Source organism: Dendropsophus ebraccatus, chromosome 8 (assembly GCF_027789765.1).
Source record: "Dendropsophus ebraccatus isolate aDenEbr1 chromosome 8, aDenEbr1.pat, whole genome shotgun sequence".
Taxonomy (NCBI): Eukaryota; Metazoa; Chordata; class Amphibia; order Anura; family Hylidae; genus Dendropsophus; species Dendropsophus ebraccatus.
In genome coordinates, this window is record NC_091461.1 from 70,022,951 (window position 1) to 70,042,750 (window position 19,800).

Genomic DNA, 19,800 nt, shown 5'->3' on the forward strand with positions numbered 1-19,800 from the left:
GAGCCCAGACCAGAATGTGATTGGTCCGGACTCCTGAGTCCTGATCAATACACATGTGCAGGCTGCAAGCCGGGTGGCAGCGGCGTCTGCCACTCAACTTGAGCCTGATCCTAGTCAGCTAAGCGTACAACGCTGAGCCGAGCAGCCGCACATCATCGGAGCCAGCGGCGTCCCCAGTAACCAAGGACGCCCTCGGGTCTCCGTGATGTCACCCGGCCTCGGAGAGGAAGGCGGCGCTGCGCTCCAGCCGGGACAGACGTCGCTGGAGCGCGGTCAGGTAAGTTCCTGACAGTTCTGCATGCTTATATGTTTCTGTATCCTTGCTCTGATCTCTGGGCGGTAAATACTTTCAATCAAAGTATTTTAAAAGTTATACGTTTATTGGCCAACAACAAATTATTAGAATTGTCCCTTTGTCAGACAAGTTTAGGGTTCATGACACTCACCCTCTTTATACGGGTTACCAGAGCACAAGTTCAAAAATAAAAAGCAACTTTATTTTGCTTGTACTCAATGTGGACTGGACCAGATCTTTAGACAACCAATATTGGATCTCACAAGTTTATCTTTAAAGTTATATATATATATATATATATATATATATATATATATATATATGAATGACATTAAATGGGGATTACCAAATTCAGCCATCTTTGGCAACCCTTATTCAGGATGTCCCAGTGATTTCTCAAAATGTCCCCTATTTGTCCACTTAACCCCTTCCCGCTAAAGTCAGTAAATGTACTGACTTGTAGGATGAGAGTTCCAGCACCAGTCAGTACATTTATTGACCTGCTTCCAATGCTCGCTGTTTACACAGACAGTGCCCAGGAGCTGCAACTAAACTGTCAGCTGATAGCTGACATCTTAATGTAACTGCCTCTGGACCCCCAAAGGGGGTCCAGCATTGGCAATCGTCGGCATTGGTGGATCAGTAACGGTAATTGGTGTGGTAAAAAACACATAGGATTACATTGGAGTCTCTGGAAAGAAAATGAAAATGTTAACTTTTCACTCCTACTTTGCAGTTATTCCTGTGAAATGTTTTAAGGGTGAAAAAACGGTATGAATGTCAATTTGAATACTTGAAAGGGTCAAGATTTCAAAATGGGGTAAATTATGGGGGCTTCTAGTATACAGGCCTCTAAAATATACTCCAAAACTGAACTGGTGCCTAAAGAATTTCTGAGTTTGAAATTTTCATGAAAATTTAGAAAATTGCTACTAAACATTTATGGCCTCTAATATCCTAAAAAAGTAAAAGCATGTTCACCAAATGCTGTTAATATAAAGTAGACATGTTCTTGATATGAATTAATAAATAATAAATGACATATTACTATTTACCTTATTTGCAGAAACTTTCAAATTTAGAGAAATGCGCTTTTTTAAAATTTTTAACAATATTTTGGAGGTATTCACAAAAAAATTCTAAAGATATAAACTCAAATTTACCACTAACATAAAGTGGAATATCTAACGAAAAAACTATCTTGGAATCACAAGGATATGTAAAAGCATTCCCAAGTTATTAATGAATAAAGTGACACATGTCATATTCATAAAATTTGCCTTGGTCCTTAAAGCCATTTCAGGCCTGGTCCTGAAAGGGTTAATGGGCCATATGTCGATACAAATGGAATACAATGTGTCCCCACCTTTTGTTTCCTCATAAACAATGTTTCTCTAACCATACGCCTAACATTGTTCCAATATCAAGAAACTAATTCTGAAGGGTACCCCCAGCCATACGATGTCACACATGGTATCTAGATGGACATCAATTACTTCATCAGTTGCCACCACTTGTCGTACTCTGGGTAGTTGGCTTCATGGGGGGAGTCTACCATTATTTTTGGGAGTCTACCATTGTTTTTCCTAACGAAGGGCGTGACCTAAAACGTGCGTTGGAGTGTTCCTTGGGTAAGATCACTATAACTATTTGCCCATTTCCAGCTCTAATGTCCATTTTGTGTGTTAAAACATTTCCGACATGCTGCATGTCCGGCCATTGTTAGAGAGCCTTTCGTTGTATTTAACTTGCACTTGCACATATAGGGATACTCTACTGGGTTTGTCAGCCATGCATGCATAGCCTTTTCCTTAGTCATATGCTTTGTACTGGATTTTATGGGATTTAAGGTTTCACACTTTGCCTGTGAGTATTTTTATTCGTTGCACTAAGCACATGCACATTGCTTATATGAATCTCTGGCTAAAATGTGGATAAAATTTTCTTTTCTTTTGATGCTGTGCAGTTCCTCTTCCTTTTGCTGTGTACTTTGTTCTGCCTCCATATTTTATTAAATACATGTATTTGTATAACAATATCCTTTTTTGTCTCTAATAAACTTTGTTATAATTTTCTAAAAAATTATTGATGTGGCTCATGTGTTTGTTTGTTTGGGGTTATCATTCATTTTGGATGGTTGCTCTGATAATGCAAAAAAATTTTTTTATCAGTATCCTTAACATACAAATCTGGCCTTCTTTAATATTCACGTGTCTAAAAACTGTATTTCTCCTTCAGCCCACACCATAGTAAACTTCAAATGCTCATGTGCACCATTCAACTCCTCCGAATTATCTACAGTACTGTCCCATATAAAAAATATGTCATCTATGTATCTTAGCCAGCTACAGACATGCCTCCAGTGTTGAAGCGTACACAACCTCCTACACCAGGTTGTTAGCATACGTAGGGGCCACATTAGACCAAATGGCAGTCCTAAAGCCCTGCAGGAAGAATTGATTACCAAACGCAAAACAGTTTTTGCACAGGATAAATTCCAGAAGTACCAGAAGGAAATCCGTCTGGAAACACATACAAGCTGGCCAATTTACGTCTCAATGCCCTCAACCACTTATCATGTGATAGATGGATAGAGCAAAACAACATCAAAAGACATCAAAATACTCCTATCTGTTAATTCAACATCAGATGTTTTCATAAGGAAATCAGAAGTGTCTTTCACATAAGAGCGCTAGTAGAGAAATTATGTAGTAAGCACCAAGTGAGTTACCGCACCAAGTTTTGCTTCCATGCCTTCCACCGCTCTCAGGTGTTACATTATTATGAGAGCCCCAGAATGACTGACTAGATTAACCAAAATGATTGCAGACATAATTTAGGGGGAGGATCATACCCCATGATGAGCACACCATCCCTTACCAATTTAACCTCCAACTACAAGGAGCTTCCCCATTTCTAGGAGGGGATTGGTCAAAGACATTGCCAACTCTGCTAAGTAGTGGCTGAGACGGGGCTCCAAGGCAGCCACTGACTATATTAGCGGGCAATGGCTCATGCTGACCCCAATCCTAGAAGTGTTGCACATTGGGGACTGGGGCTCTGTGACAATAGCAGCAGTGGTGGGGGAGGGTCAATAATGATAATTATTTGTTCTTTTTTATTTTCCACTTTCCACAAAAGTTGCTCATTGGATAACCCTTTTATGTGTTCATATAAGTCTTTTAAAAATTGTTCCACTTCCCTGTTTCCTTGGTGGGCAGGATCCTTCGCTGTGATTGGTTCTCTTCCCCAGAAGCATTAAGGCTGGAATCATGGCTGCTAGCCTGTGCTGTGTGTTGAGCTCTGCTATTCTGTGCTCAGCTCAGCTCCACCAACTCTGACAGTTCCACTGAGCTTGGAGCTGTCAGTGTGATGGATTACCGTACATGAGGTGGCAGGGGAACCTGTACACACACCATGGTGCTCTACTAATAACAATGAGGATGTCAGGAGGCTAGACAACAGCTATAAACACAGCAGGCACATCAGAAGGCCTAGCAAAGAGCCAGAGCTAAAAAGGTAATAAAAAATGATCGCAAAGTTTGATATAGTTATGGAGATTGGAATACTCAATTAAAATACCATCGTGACTACAGGCTCTGATGTTAGTTTTTACATATAGGGTTTGTATGGCACTACGTGGGATCTGTATGCTTGATGCTACTCAAGCTGTGTGTGCTGCTACAAAGCCTCTAGTGGTACCATTTCTGGAGCTTATACTTCTAGGGGTGAATACTCAACGGAGGCCATTTTACAGCCCCATACCTGTGCAGCACAACTAAAGGAATCTTAGAGTTATAGCCACAATGAACTATTACGCATGCCAGAAAGTCTCCTTCCAAAGCATAAGAGATAAAAAATGATGAGCACACGTGTTTATCGAAACTGCTGAATTTTCAAAATTTTCTTTTTTTTTTTTCTTTTCAATTTATCTAGTTTCATGGTCTATATTATAGTTCAGGCTTATCTTATTCACAAAAGCAATCACACGCCTCATTGATGTAACATCAAAGTGCATCTTCTCTACAATCCATTAACTCAATGTCACACACACAACCTCTATCTTAACTTATTTAAAGTATGAAGGCCAAGGGAGTTTTCAATCCTATATACATAATTCTTTTCTAAGGCTTAGGATCTCTAAATGGATGCTAAAAAAATAAGATTGAACATGACACAATGACCGGATAATCTCTGTTGGAAAATGTTATTTTCATTTATTTTTATGTTCAAAATGAAAGAATACTGTGGTTTTTTTGACAGTCCCATCTGAGTTTCTGGTTATACTAGCTTCATGGCTTCCGATTATAATGGAGCTCTGACCACTGTAACAAGTACATTTTCTAAAATATACTGATAGACGTCATTGACTTCAATGGGGTCATTCATGGCTCAGGCAGGGTACAATATTTTTTGTGGCAATAAATTGTTCAGCTTGAGGAAATCCCATGGTTCTATTGTAAACAGAGCCTCCAGGGTGAGAGACATTTTTTGTAGGTGCTTATCATTATGGTCAGAATGAAGATCATGTACAAAGGACACCTCCCCCAACTTCAAAGGAATCTCTTATAATTAAAGCGGACAAATCCTTTATGGATATGCACAAAAGTCCCAGTGAACCACTGTACATTGCTTCAATTACTACACTAATGCATCACTAAATAATAGTTCACTTACCTAGACATAACCACCAACATAACCATTTTTTATCTGCCTTATTAACTTCCATTTTCTCCGATATTGGACTTTTTTTGAGCACTTCTGGTTTTGTGGATAACGCTGACCTAGAGTACTACGCTTTGTCTTTTGTACCACTTTCCAAGGTAGACATACAACAGCAGTACTAAATTAACTACAAACACAGAATAAAGGGATCATAAGTCATCTACAATCAATATTTTTTTTATTCAACACTTCAAATACAGATACTATAATTAAAAAAAATATTCTCTAAGCATGAATCAGACTGCAGGATATGTATCCCATATAGGATACAGACTGTGAAGGTTTCTGTCAGGATGGTATCTTTGCGGAGCGTTATGCGTCCCTCTGCTCGTGCTGTGCGGCCGAGAAGGCGCTGATATTCTCTTATTCTGTTCTGTGTTTTGTTTTGCTGTGTGGGAACACTGGTTTATTTGCTCTCTTTGGGAGACACACCCGACTTCACCTGCTGAGTTCTGTCTGGCCATGTCAGGGTTAATCTGTGTTCTGGTTCTGCTGTGACTGACAGGTCTTCCTGCCAGTGGATCTGTCTTGTTCTCAGGTGTCTGTGCTTGGAGATCAGGGGGATGGTCCAATTACGTTCTGGACCAGAGCCCTGGTCTCCTATATAACAAACCTCAGCCTGTGCACTTATTGCTGGTTATTGACTTAGTCTCTGCCTGCTTGTGGATTCTGTTTCTTTGCATCTCCTGACTACTGCTTTGTATCTCTGACCTCCCTTGCTTGCTGCCTGCCCCTGATCATATTGCCTGTTTTCTGATTACGCCTTTGGATCCTGATTTTGTACTTTTGCTGCCCGACTGTTGTGACCCGGCTTGTGGACTATTCTTCATTATGTTTGTCTGTCTGTTTTGTATTTGTGTTTCACCTAGCCAGTACAGGGACTGCCGCCCAGTTGCTCGCCGCCATCTTAGGGCAGATAGTGACAAGTAGGTAGAGGACAGCCCTACTTTTTTTTTTTTTCTTTCTCTCTCCCCACCTGACTATGGACCCCGTGAAAGCTCTTGTGGAGCAAATGCAAAGTCTCAACCAGCTTGTTCTGGACCTTACGCAACGGGTGCAGCAGGTAGAGTCTTTCCTGGGCCAAAATGCTATGCTATCTGCTGCTCCCCCAGAACCTCCAGTGCAGCTTCCTGATAGGTTCAAAGGCGAGAGAAGGGCCTTTCGAATCTTCAGAGAGGGATGTAAGTTGTTTTTCAGACTTTGTCCCCGGTCCTTTGGGGATGAGAGCCAGAGAGTGGGCATAGTTATGTCACTCTTACAAGGACCTCCGCAGGAGTGGGCCTTTTCTTTGCCTCCAGATGCCACTGAATTGTCTTCTGTGGATCAGTTTTTCTCTGCATTGGAATTACTCTATGATGACCCTGACAGGGCAGCAGCAGCTGAGAGGCAGTTGACTACTTTGAGACAGGGCAAGCGACCGGTGGAGGAGTATTGTGCTGAGTTCCGCGAGTGGTGCGTTCCATCCGGATGGAATGATCCTGCACTTAGATGCAAGTTTAAGCAGGGGTTGTCTGATGGCATTAAGGATGCCTGGACAGGGCATCCAGAACCTTCCACCCTTAAGCAGGCCATGAATTTGGCTATTCGTATAGACCGCAGGCTCCGTGACAGACATAGGGAGAGAGTAGACTCCGACTCTTCTAAACAATCTGTCTCCTATTCTGTCAAAACCCCTCTTGTTACCCCTACTATTCCTGAGGACGAGCCCATGCAGCTGGGACTATTAGACGCCAAGACCAGGCGAGAACACCGGAGACACAACGGTCTGTGTTACTACTGTGGTGACAGTGGCCATTACATCAGTTTCTGCCACAAGCGTCCCAAGCGGCAAGAAAACCTGCACCCAGATCATCGGCGTCCAGGTGACTCCCAGGAAGGTCACTTGGGCGCACAGGTACCCTCCGGCGAAATTAATATTTCTAGTTCTGTTGTACCTGATTTGCCTGTATCTGATGTGAATTTAACATGCCATGGACTCGTCTTCTGATGAATGGGAGTCAGATGGCAATCTTCTAAGTGAAGTTGAGTCCTGTGAGGGTCCTGAGGCCCCTCATAAAAGGGGGGGTACTGTCAGGATGGTATCTTTGCGGAGCGTTATGCATCCCTCTGCTCGTGCTGTGCGGCCGAGAAGGTGCTGATATTCTCTTATTCTGTTCTGTGTTTTGTTTTGCTGTGTCTGAACACTGGTTTATTTGCTCTCTTTGGGAGACACACCCGACTTCACCTGCTGAGTTCTGTCTGGCCATGTCAGGGTTAATCTGTGTTCTGGTTCTGCTGTGACTGACAGGTCTTCCTGCCAGTGGATCTGTCTTGTTCTCAGGTGTCTGTGCTTGGAGATCAGGGGGATGGTCCAATTACGTTCTGGACCAGAGCCCTGGTCTCCTATATAACAAACCTCAGCCTGTGCACTTATTGCTGGTTATTGTCTTAGTCTCTGCCTGCTTGTGGATTCTGTTTCTTTGCATCTCCTGACTACTGCTTTGTATCTCTGACCTCCCTTGCTTGCTGCCTGCCCCTGATCATATTGCCTGTTTTCTGATTACGCCTTTGGATCCTGATTTTGTACTTTTACTGCCCGACTGTTGTGACCCGGCTTGTAGACTATTCTTCATTGTGTTTGTCTGTCTGTTTTGTATTTGTGTTTCACCTAGCCAGTGCAGGGACTGCCGCCCAGTTGCTCGCCGCCATCTTAGGGCGGATAGTGGCAAGTAGGTAGAGGACAGTGGGCGGGGCTGAGCTTAGGGCTCACTGTCTTGTCTTGTCCTGCTGTCCGGTTCCTAACAGTTTCATTATGGGTAAGGGACCTGTTTCCATATGAGAGCTGTGTAATAACTGAATGTGCAGTAACCATGCTTATATGGATTAGTGCTAAACTAATGTAGGATTTAGACTAAGATCTATATTATATGTTTCCATACTTTTTACCTTTCCTGAAATTTGATTCATGCTTGAAGATAGCCTCTTGTTTAACTATAGCATGTCCGGTCTGGCAATCTGGCACACCGGGCAAATGCCCGTGGGCTGCCCCGATTGCCAGCCTATGGGCCGGGCAGGCTGCATAAAAAATGTTTTAGTTATTAAAAGCTAAAAGCACCGCCCACAGCCGCTCTCCTTAATCAACTGCTGTGGGCAGCTGCGTTGCTGGATGTGAGGGCCGCTGCCAGACAGTAACCTCGCTGTGTCTGTGCTGTAAGATGGCCTGACACTGTGACTTCAGGGCTGGGGCAGGCATCAGCAACAGGCAGGGGGGCTCACTGGGCCGCCTGCTGCTGCATGCGGTGCTTTAACTTTATCTGCGGCCCTGACTGATAGAGCAAGGAGGAGCTATAAGCTACCAATCACTCTAGCGGCCGCTCTGCAGCACATGGATGTATGGTTATTTTTTTTTTTTTTTACTATTACCTAGATGAGGATCTGCATAGAGGAGGACTACAAAACAAATGGGATTGCCAATTGAGGGGGAATTACCACAGGGGGAGTTTGTCTATGGAGGATATTGCCTACATGGGGAGTTTACTATACAGAAAGAATACAATTTAGTTGGGGGGGGGGGGTTAACCACCAGGGGGACTACCAAGGGGTGATGCCTACTAGACATGGGGGAGATAGTCTGAGTAGTATATCGATGCACAGAGGAAAGTCCACATAATATATATATTTTTTTGTTTTTGTTTTTTGTGGGTTTTCAAAGGAGAATTATCTTCTATTTATTATGACCTTACTGCTGTAAGTTTGCTCACTCTGTCTTTGTATAGCATTTAGTGGCAGCACAGCGGTATTATCCAGTCACTGCATGTGATAATGGTAGGGTTCATGGTATGACAGGATTATTTGTCCTGTATATACTGGTTATATTGGTAATATTTGTGTTTATATGGTGGATTTTTTTCATTAACAGGAGAGTAGTATTAGTCTTTATGCGGTGGTAATGATAGTCATTGTATGGTGGTACTATCTGTTAGATGTATATTACTATTATTGGTAACATTGGTCTCAGTACATAGAATTTGCTCAGTAACACTATGGTGGTGCCATCTCCTGCTTGTCTATTACAAGGTTCATCAGTCAACAACAACAAAAGCAGATGAGAATAGCAATGTGTGTGGTGTGTCCTGCTGAGTGATATGTGTAGTGAGAGTGCTAGATATATTGTCAATAGTATATGTCCATTGTATTTAAATTTTTTTACAATTTCTAGAAAACCGTCCCTTTCTTCCGGGTGCCTTGCTTAGTCTGGCCTCTCCCCATTGACCTGTCTGGCACGGGTGACCCCACCAGGAGTATTACTCCCGCCAGCTTAGCTCATTGGATCACCAAAGCATGCAAGCGCCCTCACCACGTCAAAGTAAAGGCCCCATGAGGGAGCCCCTCCACCCTAGCCTGATTACCCATCCCAACCCTTAATTTACCTTTCTTTTGCTAATGCAGACCCTCCCAGCACCCTTCCCAGCCCGGGAACGCCTCAGCACCTTAACACGGACCCTACCGGTGGGCTTCCCAGCCCAGGCCATCCCCAGCTCCCTAACACGGCCCCTCCCGGAGCCCTTCCCAGCCAAGGCCCGCCCCAGTCTTCTTCCTCTTTCTCCTCTTTCTCCTCTTCTTCTTCTTCTTCTTCTTCTTCTTCTCCTCTTCTTCCCAGCCCAGGCCCGCCCCAGCCCCCTAACGTGGACTCTCCCGACACCCTTTCCAGCCCAGGTCCGCCCCAGCACCCTAACGCGGGCCCTCCCAGCGCCCTTCCCAGCCCAGGCCCGCACCAGTCTTATTTTTTCTCTTCTTCTACTCCTCTTCTTCCCAGCCCAGGCCCGCTCCAGCCTCCTAACACGGACCCTCCTGTCACCCTTCCCAGCCCAAGCCTGCCCCAGCCTCATAACGTGGACCCTCCTGACGCCCTTCCCAAGCTAAGCCCACCCCAGTCCGCCATTGAGGAACCGCCCAGTGCCCTTTCCGGCCCAGGCCCTCCCCTGGCCTCTAACATGGACCCTCCTGGCGCCCTTCCCAGCCCAGGCCCTCCCCAGCCCCCTAATGCAGACCCTCCCAGCGCCCTTTCCAGGCCCCTAATGCTGACCCTTCCTGCACCCTTCCTAGCTCAAGCCCATCCCAGTCTTCTTCTTCCTCCTCTTCTACTTCTCCTCTTCTTCTTCTTCTCTTATTCCCAGCCCAGGGCCACCCCAGCACACTAACGTGGACCATCCCAGAGCCCTTCCCAGCCCAGGCCCATGCCAGCCCCCTAGCGCAGACCCTCCCAGCGCTCTTCCCAGCCCAGACCCGCCCTTGCCCCCTAATTCAGACCCCTGTCACCCATAGAAACCAATCACAGGCAAGCCGCCACAAGACTTGTATACACTAGCATACCTTACAGGTTAAGGTGATATTACATGGCCTGATGATTGCTGTAAGAAGGCTCACTTACAGAGCCTATTACACAGTTCAAGAATAGTGCAGCAAGGGCTGCATGGGCATTGTTAGTGATGTTAGATATATTTTGTTATATAGAAAATAATAAAATTATACTTACCTGTCCAGGCTCCCCCAGGGTCCTGCTGCCTTTTACCTGCTTACCACAGCTACCACCAAATCTTCTGAAGCCATCTCTGAAGTGAAACAGGACAGTGCCAATGATTGGCTGAGCAGCCTGTCACTTCAGAGACAGCTTCATTAGCTTCAGCGATGGCTGCAGTAAGCGGAAAACAGACAGGAAGACATTGGAGGAGCCTGGAAAGGTAAGTATAAGGATATGTAAGCAAAATTTTTATAATCTTTCATTATTTTTACATTGATTTGGGAGCAAAACATAAAGTAAAGTAGTCTTCATTTAATGCATACTGTTACTAATGCATTATTTATGAATGACAGCTTAGTGCATTCCCAAATAAAGAAGTTCTAAGTGATGATGTTCCTTAAGATCTTGCATACAAGTGTCTGCATCAGACAGGCTGACTTAACATGTCTTTTTATTTTGTCTGATCTAAAAGAAGAAAGTTATGAGATAGTTATTAAAGGTATTAAACATTAATGTTTACTGAAAAGTAAACTTTGAATCACTTTGATGTTTATTTTCAACTGTACTCTTATCTTTTAATGATCAACTAGGCCCCATCCATTGCACATAAATAGTATGTGGCTTTAACAGCAAATAACTTTAAAAGTTATCATGGAATCTTATGTACAGCAACAGTAAACCTATGATGAGTATGAAAGAATATGCATGGTCATTTTCATATACTTTGCAATGAAATTTACTTTAGTATACTTCACTGTTTAAATCCGTATTAAGTTACTCCTGTTGTTTGAACAGCTTGACTGACCCTGACTTACATATTAAACACTATGCATAAGGAAGAGATGATCTGTTTTTATGTAATGTACAAAGTTGTCTGCTCAGAATCTGAAGTTTTAAATATCTTGAATTGTTGAGTCATGCCCTTAGACACATGTATCCACTGGAAACTGTAATAACATAGCAAGTGTCAGTTTCTCCATTTGCTGTGCATTGCAGCTGTCTGTATTTTTCCACTATTTTAAATATGTTCTATATACCATGAATTATGTTTTGGTTTTTTTAAGTATGTAGACCTTGACATTTCATTATTGTGTAACTCTATACTGAAAGTCTCTTGAAATTGTGGACTCCATTGTCCTAATTTTGTTTTGACTAGAGGACAGTGCTATGGAATTGCATGTCCACGAAGACCTCCAAGTACTTAAAAAGTCATTCATCACTTTTCTATATTGCCAAGAAACCAAGAGGTATTTGTGTTGGTTTGTAAATATAATTTGCTGTAGCCTTTGGACAATGCAATGTTGTGTGTCATTGTGCAAATGACTTGAGTTGTTGCATCTATATCATAAAAATGAAAGTCTGTCTGTCTGTCTGTCCCATATAGACTTCTAAATGCCTGAACCGTTTGACCCCAAATTTGGCACACAGATACATTGGGTGACCGGGAAGGTTTTAGCGAAGGTCCCGTCCCCGCCAGATGTACAGGAGAGGAGGGGGATGCAGAAAAGCGGCACCCCATAGAGATTAATGGAAAAATCTCTACACTGCATATAATTAGCTGCAGCTTTGCGCAGAGGCAACGGCAGTTGGAAGCCTTAGCAACCAATAGGATTACTACTTTCATTTTCACAGGGAGCAATGGTTGCTAGGGCAGCTGCCTCACAACATCCACAGAAATAACTGGTAGACTCCTTACTCCATCTATACAGTACATGTATATACAGGGCACTACAGGTATACAGGACCCCCTACTCCATCTATACAGTACATGTATATACAGGGCACTACAGGTATACAGGACCCCTTACTCCATCTATACAGTACATGTATATACAGGGCACTACAGGTATATAGGACCCCCTACTCCATTTATACAGTACATGTATACAGGACCCCCTACTCCATCTATACAGTACATGTATACAGGGCCCCTACTCCATCTATACAGTACATGTATACAGGACCCCCTACTCCATCTATACAGTACATTTATACAGGACCCCCTACTCCATCTCTACAGTACATGTATACAGGACCCCCTACTCCATCTATACAGTACATGTATACAGGGCCCCTACTCCATCTCTACAGTACATGTATACAGGACCCCCTACTCCATCTATACAGTACATGTATACTGGACCCCCTACTCCATCTATACAGTACATGTATACAGGACCCCCACTCCATCTATACAGTACATGTATACAGGACCCCCTACTCCATCTATACAGTACATGTATACAGGGCAGTATTACCAGCTGCTGCTGCCCTAAGCACTAAACCTGAGGATGCCCCATCCTCACTCACCAATTAGCATCATGAGAGATTGGTAGATAATAGCTCGAGAGGTCACATTTAACACCACCATATCAAACCTGACCAATACCGCCATATCAGACCTGACCAATACCGCCACACTGTGACTGGATAACACTGCCATACCAGACCTGACCAATACCGCCATACTGTGACTGGATAACACTGTCATACCAGACCTGACCAATACCGCCATACTGTGACTGGATAACACCGCCATACCAGACCTGACCAATACCGCCATACTGTGACTGGATAACACCGCCATACCAGACCTGACCAATACCGACACACTGTGACTTGATAACACTGCCACACCAGACCTGACCAATACTACCACACTGTGACTGGATAACACCGCCATACCAGACCTGACCAATACCACCACACTGTGACTGGATAACACTGCCATACCAGACCTGACTAATAACGCCACACTGTGACTGGATAACACTGCCATACCAGACCTGACCAATACCGCCACACTGTGACTGGATAACACTGCCATACCAGACCTGACCAATACCACCACACTGTGACTGGATAACACTGCCATACCAGACCGGACCAATACCGCCATACTGTGACTGGATAACACCGCCATACCAGACCTGACCAATACCACCATACTGTGACTGCATAACACCGCCATACCAGACCTGACCAATACCACCATACTGTGACTGGATAACACCGCTATACCAGACCTGACCAATACGGCCACACTGTGACTGGATAACACTGCCATACCAGACCTGACCAATACCGACACACTGTGACTGGATAACACTGCCATACAAGACCTGACCAATACCGCCATACTGTGACTGGATAACACTGCCACACCAGACCTGACCAATACTACTATACCCCCCTTCGAACAAACTAGATTTTCTGGCAAGTCTGAACAGAAGGTGGAAGACTAGGAAAAAAAAAAAGTTGTTTCCTTCCCCCTGCTCCCTGGTGCTGCGCCCATGCAAGGTGCTGCCCTAGGCGGACCACGAGTGCCTAATGGTAAATATGACCCTGTAGGTATACAGGACACTACAGGTATACAGGACCCCAAAACTATACACTACAGGTGCACGGGACCTCCACCAACTATGTACGACAGGTATACAGGACCTCCACCGACTATATACTACAGGTATACAGGAACCCAAACTATACACTACAGGTATACAGAACCTCCACCAACTATATACTACAAGTATACAGCACCCCTACCAACTCTATACTACAGGTATACAGGACCCAAAACTATACACTACAGGTATACAGGAACTTCACTAACTATATACAACAGGTATACAGGACCCCAAACTATACACTACAAGTATACAGGAACTTCACCAACTATATACGACAGGTATACAGGACCCCAAACTATACACTACAGTTATACAGCACCTCCACCAACTCTACACTACAGGTATACAGGACCCTTAAACTATACAGTACAGGTATACAGGACCCCCAAACTATATACTACAGAACACTACAGGTATACTGGACCCCAAAACTATACACTACAAGTATACAGGACCTCCACCAACTATACACTACAGGTATACAGGACCCCAAAAGTATACACTACAGGTATACAGGACCTCCATCAACTATATACTACAGGTATACAGGACCCCAAACTACACTACAGGTATACAGGAACCCAAAACTATACACTACAGGTATACAGCACCCCCATCAACTCTATACTACAGGTATACAGGACCCCAAATTATACACTACAGGTATACAGGACCCCAAAACTATACACTATAGGTATACAGGACCCCCACCAACTGTATACTACAGGTTTAAAGGATCCCAAACTATACACTACAGGTATACAGGACCTCTATCAACTATATACTACAGGTATACAGGACCCCAAAACTATACACTGCAGTTATACAGGATCCCCAAACTTTACACTACAGGTATACAAGACCTCTACCAAACATAAACTACAGGTACACAGGACCCCCAAACTATACACTACAGGTATACATGACCCCCGAACTATATACTACAGGTATACAAGACCTCCACCAACTATACATTACAGGTATACAGCACCTTTACCAACTATATATTACAGGTATACAGGACTCCCAACTATACAGAACAGGTATACAGGACCTCTACCAGCTATACACTGCAGGTATATAGTACTTCCCAAACTATACAGTACAGGTACACAACCCCCCCCCCAAATTATACACTAGTGGTAAACAGGACCTCCCTCAACTGTATACTACAGGTATACAAAACCCCCCCCGCCCATTACACACTACAGGTATACAGGACCCCCTCAACTATACACTACAGATATACAGCCCCCCAACTATACACTACAGGTATACAGGATAGATGTTTGAAGTTTTTAGTTTATTTCTAATGTGCATAAGCTACAATTTACAATAAACAGTGCAGAATTGTCTGGTATATAGGGCTACTGGCGATTTCCCCTTAAACAAAAAAAACAAGGACATAGATTGGCCTCTTGGGCATCTTAGAATAAATCTAATTAACACACTGAAACTTTATACCCAGGCAGCGGCGGGTAAATTTTCTAGTACAATATATAATAATACTGTGTCTTGATATTCTAAAATAATTGAAATATGATTTTACAATGTTTTTAGACTTGTATTTTTTTTTATAAAGCCTTGAAGGATAGTTATATCAAATTATTAAGATACTGGACACACCTTACACATAGTTACACATATTAAATACTTATTTTGGCTATCCCACCTCAGTGACTCCCACCTTGGAGAGAACGGGGGGGGGATTGCAAACTAGACTGTGATCGCAGGACCTATAGTGCTGCAAGAAGGGAGAATCCTCCCTTCGTCCCTCATCGGGGCTGTGCGGTCACACTGTGAGATCACACTGCCCCGATGGTTGCTGTGATGTCAGGGGGCTTCCCCGAAGCCTCCTGGTGTCACAGCTGCGGAAGCTCATCAGGCTCATCAGAGTCTGATTAGCTTTGCCTATTACAGGCATATTTTATTGCAGTGCAGATCAGCACTGCAATGCAATATGCCTGTAATCAGGCAACTGTACAGTAAAGTCCCCATGGTGGAAAAATAAAATAAAGTAGGGGAAAAAACACACAGACACACACACAAAAATATTAATAATAAATTTTAAATCACATATAATCCTCATAGCCCCCAATACAATAATAAGGGTAGCTTCACACGTACCGACTCGCAGCGTTAATAACGCTGCGAGTCGGCTAGGTCCTGGCAGATCACTTTCACTGCATACACACAGCCTGAATGACCGCTGCGTGTATGTAATTTATCGGCGGCTTAACCCCTTCTGTTGCCGCCCGCCTCCCGCTCCCAGTCTGTATACATTACCTGTCCTCGCTGCACGGGGTCTCGGCGTACTGCTCTCCCGGGCAATCAGTGTGTTGCCCTGCCGCAGCCACTGATTGGCCGGGCGGGAGAGCAGTATGACAGGACCCCGTGCAGCAAGGACAGGTAATGTATACAGAGTGGGAGCGGAGCGGGAGCCGGGCGGCAGCTGAAGGGGTTAAGCGGCCGGCAGAATTACATACACACAGCGGTTGTTCAGACCGCTGTGTGTATGTAGTAAAAGTGATCTGCCAGGACCTAGCCGATTCGCAGCATTATTAATGCTGCGAGTCGGTACGTGTGAAGCTACCCTAAATGTTGAAAAAAAAATTAAAATAAAAAATATACACATATTTAGTATCGCCGAGTGCGTAATGACGCTGGCAATAAATTTATTACATAATTAAACCTGTACGGTGACCGCAGAAAATTTTAAATAGGAAAAATGATAATTTTGTCCTTTTTTCATGAAAAAAAAAGCATTTTTCAAATCTCAGAATCAGAAAGAAAAGTTATAGCATCATGTAGCTATAACCGCATAAAAAGAGATAAGTTGGATTTTAAAAAATGGGCTCTGGTCCTAAAGGCCAAAATTAGTCCAGTCCTGAAGAGGTTAAAGCATAACTGTCATGAAGTCCAGAGTTCCTTTTGTGATATAACGCTTCCTTGCTGTGATCCTGCTGTTACTTTTTTGCTTTCTGCTCACATAGCACATTGCAAACCCAGTGCATCAATAACCACCTTCTCCGCACACATGTCATCTATACGTGTGTACTGAAAATCATCCTCCAAGTACTTTGCTAGCCTGTTAATCCTAGTACACTTTTGCAATTGCTATGTCATGGTATAGCAGAGAGAGGGAGAATTTACAAATAGATGCTCTCTTATGATTGTCTAATGCTGCGTTTACACGGAACGATTATCGTTCGAATTTGCACGATAACGATCGAATTTGAACGATAATCGTACGTGTAAACACAGCGAATGATCAAATGACGAGCGAGAAATCATTCATTTTGATCTTTAAAAATGTGCTCAAATCGTCGTTGGTTGTTCGCAAAAAATTTGCAGATCGTTCCGTGTAAACAGTCGTTCAAGCGGCATATCAGCAGGTTCTGTCGAGAGAACCTGCTGATATGCCGCAAGACTCCTTTTACCTGAGAAGGTGATAGCAGTTAGAACCGCTCCTCTGCGCCGCCGCAATGTTCATAAAATTGCTAATTGCCCCTATGCAAATTAGGGGCCAAAGACCATTTGGGGATGGCCTGGGTCCGGAGAATCACTCTGTCCCGCCCAGTCCGCCCCCTCCTGTGACGCCCTCCCCCTGCCCCCTCCAAGTCCATTTGAGCCAGCACAGCCTCCTCCCATCCCACCCCCTCACCTCCGGTGTAGCTCACATAGGCAGCATCTCCCCGTACTGCTCAGCCCGCCCCCTCCCATACCATATGTCAGCCGGTCAGGATCCCAGCACAGTAGGCTGCTATCTGCTACATTTTGCAAATAGCAGCAGTGTGATTGGCGCTGGGAGCCTGGGTTGAGCTGGATGGTAAAGCTCAGCCCAGGCTCCCAGCGCCGATCGCGTTCTTGCTATATGAAAACTGTAGCAGTGAGCTGCATACTTTCTTGGGCTCCTGATCAGCATTCATGTGCCAGAAGAGTGTCGCCTGCCATGTCCCACCAGCTCGGTCCGCCCCTTCCCATGCCGCTGAGCTGACAGCCTGCTCACAGCCAGGGGACACTCTTCTGGCACATGAATGCTGATCAGGAGCCCAGGAAAGTATGCTGCTCACTGCTACAGTTTGCATATAGCAAGAACGCGATCGGCGCTGGGAGCCTGGGCTGAGCTTTACCATCCAGCTCAACCCAGGCTCCCAGCGCCGATCACACTGCTGCTATCTGCAAAATGTAGCAGATAGCAGCCTACTGTGCTGGGATCCTGATCGGCTCACATACGGTATGGGAGGGGGCGGGCTGAGCAGTACGGGGAGATGCTGCCTATGTGAGCTACACTGGAGGGGAGAGGGCGGGGGTACGGGACAGAGGGAGGCGTACTGGGCGGGATGGGAGGAGGCTATGCAGGCTGAAATGGACTTGGAGGGGGCGGGGGGATGGCGGCACAGGAGGGGGCGGACTGGGTGGGACGGAGTGATGCTCCCGGACCCAGGCCATCCTCAAATGCTCTTCAGCCCCTAATTTGCATGGGGTAATTAGCGATTTTATGGAGATTGCGGCGGCGCAGAGGAGCGGTTCTAACTGCTATCACCTTCTCAGGTAAAAGGAGTCTTGCTGCATATCAGCAGGTTCTCTCGGCAGAACCTGCTGATATGCCGCTTTAAGCGATCGCAAAATGATCGCAAAACAATTTTTCCATACAATATATTGTTCCGTCTAAATGCTGATTGTTATGGAAAAAGCATTGTTCATTCGGAATCGTTAATCGTGCGATCGGGCGAATTATGGCTACGTGTAAACCCAGCATAAGTAAGAGTAATGCTAGTTAACATCAAAGCTTCAGTCTCAACACCTGAAATGGGGAGAATACAAAATCACTAGGTTCTATGGAGTCTTTTGAAAGTTGGAAGTATGCTTTAACACTCAGCACCATGGAATGCACATTACAGACAACTGCTTATTTATTATGATAGTATGAATACTGAAAACGAGCACTGATATTTTAATTTGAATTAATCTTTAAAGAACCATCAAGAAAACTTACATAATTGTATATCAATCAATGATGTAAGCAGGCATAAACAAGCAGGTGTAAGCAGTTAAAAAAAAAACATTTCTATGTACATTATAAAATAATCCTGAAAGCGTACTTGTTTTAGCTTGGTGTAATTTAAAGGGAATCTTTGCTTTTTACGTTTAGTGGATACAAATGATGATATGATCATTAACATAATATGATGGTCCACAAGGCACACAACTGATTACATAGCTGCCTTCTTTTAGGACAGGGGTGTCAAACTCTAATTAAGAGTGGGCAAAATTAAAGAATTGGACAAAGTTGCGGGCCAACCTTGATATTTAGTGGAGTGCATGCAACGTTCCTGGCACTGTCAGAGCAGTGTGCAGCATTCCTGGCAATGTCAGAGTGGGGTGTGTCTCCCAGCGCTGTGCTCTATGATTAATTATATAATAAACTGCTATTACATTAAACACCCCCCCCCCCATGCTAGGGGCAGCCAATTGTGGTGTGCTAGAGCAGTTAGCATTGCGAGACGGAGGGCTCCTCACTGGAGGAGAGTGACTGCATCACTGCTGCACATACCACCCATGAAACACATACTGCCATCCTGTGGGGATGACTGGCCCGCAGCCTAGTATTCTGGCTCCTGCATCATGGGTGGTATATTCCACAGTGAATTGAACACCAGTAGCAGATTAGCTGTACCATGGGCTTGCCCCCCCCCCCCCCCCCCCGCAATATCTATAGTTTACCTTTGGCACTGCAAATTTTATAACGTACCCTACCCACCTATATACCATCCATAGTAATCAAAATGGTAATGCCCTCTTATATAGAAGCCAGCCCTCTCCAATCTTCTCTTTTATAGTAGCCAGCCCCTGCTATGGTTGTTCAC